Genomic DNA, 8,337 nt, shown 5'->3' with positions numbered 1-8,337 from the left:
AGGAATCCTCCCTAACTCGTTCTTCAAGACCAGTATCACTTTGATACCAGGAAAATACACAACAACAAAAGAAAACACACAACAACAAAAGAAAACTACAAACCAGTATCCCTTATGAACATCATTGCAAAAATCCTTAATAAAATATTAGCAAACTGAATTCAACAGCACATTAAAAAAATGCACTATCACCAAGTGGGTTTTATCCTAGGGATGCAAGCATGTTTCAACAAGCATTAGTCAATAATTATGATCCACTATATAAACAGAAGTAAATACAATGACATGATCATTTCAATAGATGCAGAAAATCCACTTGGTAAAAATTTAGGATCCCTTCATGATAAAAACCCTTAGCAAAATAAGCATAGAGGGAAAATTTTTCAAAATAATAAAAGCTATGTACAACATACCCCTAGCCAATATCATCCTGAAAGAAGAAAATTTGAACACATTCCCTCTCAGAACTGGAACAACCCAAGGATACCTATTTTCATGGCTCCTATTCAACATAGTACTGGAAGTCCTAACTAAAGCAATCAGGAAAAAAATAAAATAAAATAAAAGGGATCTATATTAGAAAATAAGAAATCAAACTATCTCTGTATGCCAGTGATATGCTCGTATACCTAGAGAACCCTAAAGGCTCCTCCAAAAGATTTCTGGATGTGAAAGATGAATTCAGTAAAGTTTCAGGATACAAAATCAACATGAAAAAATCAGTAGTACTGCTATACACCAATAGTGACCAAGCTGAGAATCAAATAAAAAACTCAATTCCATTTACAGTTGCAGCCAAAAGCAAAATACCTAGGTGAAAGACCTTTACAAGGAAAACTATAAAACTCTGATGAAAAAAATTGCAGAGAACACAAATGAATGGAATCATCCCATGCTCATGAATTGGAAAAATTAACATTAAAACGATCATATTCCCTAAAGTAATTTACATATTTAATGCAATCCTATCAAACTACCAATACATTTTTCACAGAATTAGGAAAAACAATACTAAAATTATATGGAACCAAAAAAAAAAGAGTCAGAATAACCAAAGCAATCATAAGCAAAAAGAACAAACCTGGAGGCAATATATTACCTGACTTCAAACTATGCTATAAGGCTATTATAACCAAAACAGCACAGAACTGGTATAAGAGCTGACACATGAACCAATGGAATAGAGTAGAGAATCTAGAAATAAACCCAAGTGTCTACAACCAAATGATGTTTGACAAAGCAGACAACAAAATACAGTATGGAAAGGACACCTCATTCAACAAATGGTGCTGAGAAAATTGGATAGCTACATGCAGAAAAATAAAATTTGATCTCTCTCTCTCCCTTTATACAAAAATTAACTCAAGATGGATTAAAGACTTATACCTCAGGCCTGAAATCATAAAAATCCTAGAAGAAAATTTAGGAAAAACTCTTCTGGGCATTGACCTAGGAAAATAATTTATGACTAAAAGCCCAAAAGCAAATGCAATTCAGACAAAAATAAATAAGTGGGACTTAAACTAAAAAATATCTATACAACAAAAGAGATAAACATCAGAGCAAACAGGCAACCTATACAATGGGAAAAGATATTCATAATCCATACACCTGACAAAGGAATAACTTCCAGAATCTACAAAAAACTCAAACAAATCAGCAAGATATAAGTGGGCAAATGACATTAACAGACATCTCTCAAAAGAAGATATACAAATGGCCAACAAACATATGAAAATATGCTCAACATCACACATCATCAGGGAATTGCATGTTAAAACCAATATTGACCAATGTTTTAAAAAATCAAAAAACAATAGATACTGGCAAGGATGTGGAGAAAGGAAACACTTATACACTGTTGGTGGGAGTGTAAATTAATACAACATCTATGGAAAGCAGTAGGGAGATTGCTCAAATAACAAAAAGTATATTTAGCATTTGATCCAGAAATCCAAAAATTAGGTATCCACAGTAAGGAACAGGGGTTATTATATTAAAAAAAGACACCTGCACCCATCTGTTTGCTGCAGCACAATTCACAATCACAGAGATGTGAAATCAACCTAAATGCCCATGAACTGATCAGTGGATAATGAAAATGTGACCAAACAATGCATGTTCTCACTCATGAATGTTCACAAAGATGGAAACAATAGACACCAGGGACACTAATAAAAGGGGAGGGGGGAGGAGAGTTAGGGTTCAGAAACTACTTACAGGGCACAATGTTCACTATCTGGGCAATGAGAAGCCTAAGACACAGTCCTCAACACATATTCATTATCTGGGGAATGCGCCAACTGAGACCCAGTCCCCACAATATGTTCATGTAACAAGTCCACATGTGTACCCCTGATCTAAAATAAAAATAAAAAACAAAAAAGTACAAAAGAAAGAAAAGAAAATTACAGACCAATATCCCTGATAAACATAGTTGCACAAATTCTCAATAAAATATTAGCAAATCAAATTCAACAACACATCAGAAAGATAATACATCCTAATCAAGTGGAATTAATCTCAGGGATGCAAGAATAACTCAATATACTGAAATCAATCAATGTAATACATCATAGAAACAAAATAAAAACCAAAAACGATACATGGACACTGTCGCCCAAGAGTGGCAGAAAAATTAATATTTTAAAAAATACTTTTATGATAAAATCTCTCAACAAATTAAACATAGAAGAAATATATCTCAATATTATAAAGATCATATATGACAAACCCATAATAACATCATACTGAAAAGAAAAGTTGAAAGCCTATCTAAAAACTGAAATAAAACCAAAGAACTCATTTATATAGAACCACAGATTCTAGTACAAATAATTTGTGTAGACAGAAATTATTCAGTGTTTTCTGATGTAATTGCAATTAGTCATCTTAAATTGTGTAAGGTTCACAAAGAACTTAATGATATGTAAGGAAAATTTTGCAATATATTTTTAGAGAAAGAGAGTCAAGGTATATAGGTTGGCATTAAAAATAAGAAGATTAAGATCAAATGGCATACATGTAAACTGGCAAATTGAATTTTTCATAATCTATTTTTGGTAATATACTATAAAAATAAAATTCTTGGAAAATGAAAAATTCTTGGAAAAATACTATAAAAATAAAATTCTTGCAGGTAATATTTAAAATTTGTTTTTTCCTGAGATATTTATGTCAGGTGTTCTGTGGGTGAAGGCAAGCTAGAAGCAAAGCAAGTTTATAACAACTTAATAACAATATGAAGTCATGAGACACAGCACAATAACTTACTGACATTGAATGGGACAAAAATATGCTTCAGAAGATTCACTGATACTATTTTCAGTGACTGCCATTTTCATTTCGCTCCTTATTATAAGAAGTTCCTCAGGATGAGCACACGTAGAAACATGAGGAATCTCTAACAAGACAATTTTCTCTTGAGAAAAAAGAAGAAAATCCTTCAAAAATACTTAGATTTTATTGATTTTATCTTATTTAATTTCTGGTTTAATTTTATATAAATAGGCCAAATGATGCAATGGATACACATTTGAAGTTTGGCTTTGCTTTGAATTCAAATCTTAGAACAATCTTATATAAGATAGAACAAGCCGGGCTCGGTGGCTCAGCCTGTAATCCCACGCCTTTGGGAGGCTGAGGTGAGTGGATTGCCTGAGCCCGCGGGTTCGAGACCCGCCTGGGCAGTGAGACCGCATCTCTACAATAAATCAAAAAATCAGCTGGGCGTTGGTAGCGCACGCCTGTAATTCCGGCTACTTGGAAGACTGAGGCGGAAGGATCGCCGGAGCCCAGCAGGTCGAGGCTGCAGTGGCCGCTCCCGGCCACTGCACTCCAGTCTGGGCGACAGAGTGAGACTCCAACTCAAAAAAAAAAAAAAAAAAAAATGATAGAACATACCTTTTTATAAATAAAATGTTTAATTTTTTTTTCTGACTTCAGCTGTCCTATAAAACTATTGAAGGACACTTTTTTAAGGATTGAAAAATTATTATTTTTTTCTTTTTTAATATTGAAATTTGGCATCAGTGTACATGAAAACTACAAATAAATTCTTATCTTAAAGGGCTATTGTTTCTGTGTCAATATGGAGTGTTATTTGTGTAGGTAGCTTTTTTAACATTTTAATATTCAAATTTATTTTTTCATTGATTTAGGTAATTCAAGCACTACTGACTCTAACAAGGACAAACCAAATGTAAATACCAGAATGCTTCATCTATATGTGTCTCTGATTATTATGGATTAAAATCATAGGCAGTTAATTTATAAACTCATATATGATCAATCATAAGATCATATTTTAAAAACCCCTAAAGTTATTGTTTAAAGTTATAATTTTTTAATCAATAAACATTTGTTGCTTCCCAAGGACAATCTGCAAGAAAGCAGCAGCGGAGAAGTGCTAAGACTAAAAGAGTGGATCATGACCCATGAAGAGCACCATGCAGCCAAAACCCTGGGGATCGGCAAAGTCATTGCCATGTTAACATCTGGCAGAGATACCCAGGGTATGAATACTGCTGTCCGGGCTGTGGTTTGAGTTGGTATCTTTACTGGTGCCTGTGTCTTCTTTGTCCATGAGGGTTTCAAGACCTGATGGATGTTGGTGTTCACATCAGGGAAACCACCTGGGAGAGCGTTTCAATGATGCTTCAACTGGGAGGCACAGTGATTGGAAGTGCCCAGTGCAAGAATTTTCAGGAGCGAGAAGGATGGCTCTGAGCTGCCTACAACCTGGTGATGTGTGGGATCACCAATCTGTGTGTCATTGGGGTGATGGCAGCCTCACTGGGGCTGACTCCTTCCGTTCTGAATGGAGTGACTTGTTGAGTGACCGCCAGAAATCAGGTAAGATCACAAATGAGGAGGCTACAAAGTTCAGCTACTTTAACATTGTGGGCCTGGTTGGCTCAATCAACAATGACTTCTGCGGCACTGACATGACCACTGGCACTGACTGGGCCCTGCACCAGATCATAGAAATTGTAGATGCCATCACCATCACTGCCCAGAGCCACCAGAGGATGTTTGTGTTAGAAATGATGGACCACCACTGTGGATACCTGGCCCTTGTCACCTGTCTCTCCTGTGGGACCAACTGGGTTTTTATTCCTGAATGTCCACCAGATGATGACTGGGAGGCACACCTTTATCACCTACTCAGCGAGACAAGGACCTGTGGTTCTTGACTCAGCATCACCACTGTGGTTAAGGGTGCTAGCAACAAGAATGGGAAACCAATCGCCTCAGAAGACATCAATAATCTAGTGGTAAAGCATCTGGGATATGAGACCCAGGTCACTGTCTTGGGGCATGTGCAGTGGGGTGGGACACCGTCAGCCTTTGATCAAATTCTGGGCAGCAGGATGGGTGTGGAGGCAGTGATGGCACTTTTGGAGGGAACCCCAGATACCCCAGCCTGTGTGGTGAGCCTCTCTGGTATCCAGGTTGTGCGCCTGCCCCTCATGGAGTGTGTCCAAGTGACCAAAGATGTGACGAAGGCCATGGATGAGAAAAAATTTGATGCAACCATAATGCTGAGAGACCAGAGCTTCATGAACAACTGGTAGGTACATAAGCTTCTAGCTCATGTCAGACCCCCAGTATCTAAGAGTGGTTCACACATAGTGGCTGTGATGAATGTGGGGGCCCCAACTGCAGGCATGAACCCGCTGTTCGTTCCACTGTGAGGAGGGGCCTCATCCAGGGCAACTGGGTGCTTGTTGTAGATGATGGTTTCCAGGGCCTGGCCAAGGGGCAGATGGAAGAAGCTGGCTGGAGCTATGTTGGAGGCTGGACTGGCCAAGGTGATTCTAAACTAGGGGCTAAAAGGACTTTACCCAAGAAGAGCTTCGAACAGATCAGGGCCAACATAACTAAGTTTAACATTCAGGGCCTTGTCATCACTGGGAGCTTTGAGACTTACATGGTGGCCTGGAGGTGATGGAGGGCAGGAAGTAGTTTGATGAGCTCTGCATCCCGTTCGTGGTCATTCCTGCCATGGTCTCCAACAAGGTCCCCAGCTCAGACTTCAGCACTGGGGCCGACATAGCCCTCAATACTATCTGCACAAGCTGTAACTGCATCAAGCAGTCAGCAGCAGGCATCAAGCATCGGGTGTTTATCAAGTGAGACTATGGGTGGCTACTGTGGCTACCTAGCCACCAAGGCTGGACTGGCAGCTGGGGCTGATGCTGCCTACATTTTTGAGGAGCCCTTCACCATTTGAAACCTGCAGGCAAATGTTGAACATCTGGTGCAAAAGATGAAAACAACTGTGAAAAGGGGCCAGGTGTTAAGGAATGAAAAGTGCAGTGAGAACTATACCACAAACTTCATTTTCATCCTGTTACTCTGAGGAGGGGACGGGCATCTTCAACAGCAGGAAGAATGTGCTTGGTCACATGCAGCAGGGTGGAAGCCCAGCTCCATCTGCCACTAAGGTGGGCGCCAAGACTATGGACTGCATGTCTGGGAAAATCAAAGAGAGTTATTGTAATGGGCGGATCTTTGCCAATACTCCGGACTTGGGCTGTGTTCTGGGGATGTGTAAGAGGGCTCTGATCTTTCAACCAGTGACTGAGCTGAAGTACCAGGTGGATTTTGAGCACCAAATCCCCAAGGAACAGTGGTGGCTAAAACTGAGGCCCATCCTCAAAATCCTAGTTAAGTAGGAGATTGATTTAGACACCTCAGACCATGCCCACCCGGAGCACATCAATTGGAAGCGGTCTCGGGAAGTTGCTGGCTAAACCTCTCTGGAGTGAGAGGAATGTAGATGATCTGGTCATGGTCAGCTCAACACCCAGATAGATCTAAGTACACATTTTCTCAGTGTTTTAGCTCTTTTTTCATTAGGTTTCCTTTTATCCTGTATTTGCAGTCATGGTCAGCTCTGGACAAGAGCTGGAGGAGGGAGGGGGCAGTGAGTAGAAGCTCCTTTTTGGTAGAATTTAACATGACTTCTACCCCAGCTCCATCTGTCACACGAGGCTGGGTTCCTCTAGTGTTACTGCTAGATTTCATCTACTCAGTTAAACTTCCTAAAATACGCTTTATTTATTTCTTTGTGTCAACAAAGGGTTTTGGTTCCTCTACTATTTTTACTACAGTGACAAATTGTAACTACACTAATAAATGCCAATTGGTCACTGCAAAAAAAAATTTGTTTACTATAAAAAGAATCTAGCAATATAAAAAGTGCTTTTAGACATGTTAAATGCATTATAAAAATCTTAGAGAAACAATCTGAAATTCTTTCTCTCTCTAGTTGGATAAAATGCCATACCTCGATACACTAAAAGGAAACGTTCTCAGGACCTTCATAGGTGATCTCTCTTGAGCCAAATACTCAACATGCAACATTAACTTGAATTAGCTGCACCTCATTTTTTCCTTCTCTAGACCATATTTAGTGTTGAATAAATCTAGAGCCGCAAACCATGGAGGTAGAGATTAAACTTTACATCCTGGAATTCAAGTTGGAAGGTGAAATTTCAAGTTACATAAATAGTTTTGGAGTGTTTCATAAGTATACATTTGAAGGCAAACTTTTATATATTACATAAACATAGTAACCAAAGAGGGAACAGGATAGACTGCTTATGAGAAGAAATAATCTTCCATGAATATAGATTCCACACCAAATAGTAAAGCACTACACATACAAATGGAAGAAAGGGCATTTAGAGATGTTCCTAAACGCACTTTGATTAAAATGTTAACATGTCAAATAAGAGGAAAAATAGTATTAGACAATAAAAAACTATTTCTTGATAGAAAATGTGAAAATGCTCAAGTAACCTAAGTGAAAAAGGAAGCCCTGGTAGATAAGACAGTTTAGAAGAGAACATAGCATAGTCTTGAGAAAGTTAAATGTGAAGCTTGCACTGATTCATACCAATTTTTCTTTAAAGAGTCAGACAACAGATGCTATATAAATAGTTTTTGAAAAAAAATTGTAGACTTTAGTGATGCTACAGATTTTAAATGAGTTTATTGCTCTGAGTATAACAAATTTAGCAAAGTTAATTTGATGACTGAACGCCAGTAATACTTTATCACAGTGATATTTGTTGACTCAAATTAAAGAAAATGTATTTTTAATGCTTCCAGTATTTAGTATTTGCTTAAACATTATGACTTTAATTTTTAAATGAAATATTGGTAATTCTAAAATAGAGATTTAAAATATACCGAGATGTTGTGCTTCTTTAAAGAAGATTCAAATGTAATTATGTATAGTTGACTATTAATAAGCCTTTTAATAACTATTTATTTTAACATCTATATTTGTCAAGATAAGACAGGCTATGATTCAGTAACAAATAA

The 8,337-nt window shown here is 37.7% G+C and overlaps 1 pseudogene; it reads left to right on the top strand.

Annotated features, from left to right (window-relative positions):
- The first annotated feature begins 4,426 nt into the window (after positions 1-4,426).
- Positions 4,427-6,758, top strand: LOC103258259 (annotated as a pseudogene).
- The last annotated feature ends 1,579 nt before the right edge of the window (positions 6,759-8,337 follow it).

This window comes from Carlito syrichta, unplaced genomic scaffold (assembly GCF_000164805.1).
Source record: "Carlito syrichta isolate Samal-C Ts95f unplaced genomic scaffold, Tarsius_syrichta-2.0.1 Scaffold302043, whole genome shotgun sequence".
Classification (NCBI taxonomy): domain Eukaryota; kingdom Metazoa; phylum Chordata; class Mammalia; order Primates; family Tarsiidae; genus Carlito; species Carlito syrichta.
The sequence above is the reverse complement of the archived record's forward strand: the minus strand, read 5'-3'. Positions and strand labels throughout refer to the sequence as shown.